This window comes from Hippopotamus amphibius, chromosome 17 (genome assembly GCF_030028045.1).
Source record: "Hippopotamus amphibius kiboko isolate mHipAmp2 chromosome 17, mHipAmp2.hap2, whole genome shotgun sequence".
NCBI classification, from domain to species: Eukaryota; Metazoa; Chordata; class Mammalia; order Artiodactyla; family Hippopotamidae; genus Hippopotamus; species Hippopotamus amphibius.
In genome coordinates this window covers 40,981,533-40,984,626 of record NC_080202.1, presented here as the reverse complement: position 1 = coordinate 40,984,626, position 3,094 = coordinate 40,981,533, and positions in this window count along the sequence as shown.

Genomic DNA, 3,094 nt, shown 5'->3' with positions numbered 1-3,094 from the left:
AGCTCCGTCTCTTAGCAACCGGGAGACGTAGAGTTACTTCCGGCCACGCCCCTCGCGCGCGGGGCTGAGTCCCGGGCGCAACCGCCGGCAGCGTGCGCATGCGCCCAGGCAGCCGCGCGCTTGGCGGGGCGTGACGAGTGCGTGGCCACCGGCTGCAATGCAGGTGCTCTTGGGAGTGTTGGCCGTTTCTCCCAGCATTGTTGGCTGTTGCATGCTGCATTGGTTCTTTCCGGAGTTGTATCGCGTTCAGAATTTACAGTCAGGAAAACAGGAAGAAGACTGGGGGCAGAATTCCAAACAGGGATAAGGCATTCGTGGCGGGGATGTGTGCCTGTGTGCCACCATGAGAGGAGACAGCCCAGGGCTTTAGAGTAGGAGTGCTTGGTCTGTGTACACTCACTCTCTCTGTGACCCTGTGCCAGGCACGTAAGGGCACTTAGCCTTAAAATTTTCATTTGCCGAGTGAAAGCGAAGATAAACATTTAGGATGCGAGGATTTGCATGAGGCTGCTACGTGGAAAATAACCCTGGGTTCAACCTTCAGTGTCAGACATTTAGTGAGCACCTGGCAGGCCCCCACCTCCTCAAGGCCCTTGCTGACATCCTTCTCCATTCCCCCACTCTCCGGGCTCCCCCTCCAAAAAAGGTGGACTAGGTTCTCGTAGGTTCCAATAAACACCCTGCATATACTACATTGCTTTAGAAGGTCAACTTCCAATGCCAACAAGATTGTGAGGGTCTTAGCCTTGTACACATAGTGGGAGCTAAAAATATATATATATAATTATATATAAAACTATATTATATATATATAAGTTATATATAGATATTATATATATAAAACTATATATATAAAGGTTTAAATAGTAAAAAGATACCCTTAACTATACACAACTACACACAAATGAGTACATGTAAAACGGAGGAAATCTGCATAAGATCTGTGTCTATTTTCTGGTTGTGATATTGCACTAAAGTTTATCGAAATGTTTCCATTGGGGCAAACTGGGTGAAGGGTACATGGGCTATCTTTGTATTATTTCTTAAAACTGCATATGAATCTGTAATTATCTCAAAATAAGTTTAATTTTAAGAAAGAATGCCTTTAGTGCCAATATAAAAAAATAACATCTTCCCTGAAAGAGTTCTGTCTAATCAGGGAGAGAGATGCATAAACAGTAATAACTACCCAAAGTGATATTTTTATTCAAAGTTCTGTGTGCCTGTGAGGGAGATGAGGACAGTCTTACTTTAAACCTACAGTAATGGTATTAGCATAAAGATTGGTATATAGATCAGTGGAACAGAATAGAGTTTATAAATAGATCCACACATGTAATCAATTAAGATTGCTAAGGAAACTCATTGGGGAAAGGATAATCTTTTCAACAACTGGTGCTGGAACAATTGGATGACCCAAAACAAAACAAACAAAAATCTGACCCTTACCTCAAACTATGTAGAAAAATTAACTCAAAAGATTTAAATGTAAGAAGTAGAATTATAAAAGTAGAAAAAAAATAGGTGAAAATAATAGAGCAAGAAACCATGAAAAAGAAAAAATAAATTACAGGTCATGAAAATGAAAATCCTTTGCTCTCCAAGAAGGCACTGTTAAGAAAATTAAAAGGCAAGCCACAAACTAGGATAAAAAATTTGCAAAACGTCTATCTGACAGAGAACTTGTATGTACAATAAATAAAGAGCTCTTACAACTCCATATAAGATAAATAAAAAATGACCAAAAGATTTTAATAGTTATTTCATCAAAGAAGATCTATGGAAGGTCAATTAGCACATGAAAGATGCTCAATGGTATTAGTCATTAGGAAAAATACAAATTAAGAACCACAGGTAGAGAACTTCCCTTGTGGTCCAGTGGTTAAGAATCCACCTTCCAAAGCAGAGGACATGGGTTTGATCCCTTGTTGGGGAACTAAGATCCAACATGCCGCAGGGCAACTAAGCCCAAAAGTGCCCTCTAGAGCCCACAGGCCACAACTAGAGAGAAGCCTGTGCTTTGCAATGAAGATCCCACTAAGACCCGATGCAGCCAAATAAATAAATATTAAAAAAAAAAAAAAAAAAACCCCACAGGTAGACATCACTGCATGCCAGTTAAAGTGAAAAAGACTGACCTTACCAGGTGTTGATGAGGACATTAAGCAACCAGAACTCTCATACACTGCTGGTGAGACTGTAAAATGGTTCAACCACTTTAGGAAACGGTTTGTCAGCTTCTTAAAAAGTTCGACACACAATTACCATATGATCCAGCCATTCTACTCCTGGAAATTATCCAAGAGAAATCAAAGCTGTATGGGAACAGTCACAGCAGCTTTGTTTGTAATAGCCCCAAGCTTGGAAACATGCCCATCAACTGGTGAATGGATAAACGAATTGTCATTTATCCACATAATGGAATACTACTCAGCTATGAAAAGGAAAGAACTATTGATACATGCGTAACATGGTTAAGTCTCAAAGTAACTATGCTGAATGAAAGAATTCATACAAAAAAGACTGTATGATTCCATTTACATAAAATTCTAGGAAATGCAAACAATCTGTATTGCCCAAAGGCAAAACGGTGTCTCCTGGGAACATAGGGGTAGGGCAGGGACAGATAGATTACAAAGGAGTAGAACACTTTTGGGAGGGGGTGGGTGAAGGATATGTGTATTATCTTGATTGTGGTAATATTTTATTCATGTATACATGTGTCAAAACATCAAATTGTACACTTTATGTACAGTTTATAGTACTTCAATTATATATCAATAAAGATGTTCTTTAAAATCCAATAAAATAGCAACAGTAATGTGTGCTTTTTGGCAGTTTACAAAACACTTTATGATCTTCACAGCACCTGAGGGAGGGAGACAGCCAGGCAGTATTTTCCTGGTTTCCCAGATGAAACACTGGGGCTGAGAAAGGTGACAGGGTTTACCCCAAGCCACAACACCAGGATATAGGTGAACTGAGCTGGGACCCATGCCTTCGGTTGGATTGATAGGATAAAAGTCACTGGAATTGAATCCCAACTTGTCCCAGCTGTTTACTAGCTTGGCTCCTTATGTTACTTCTTTATATT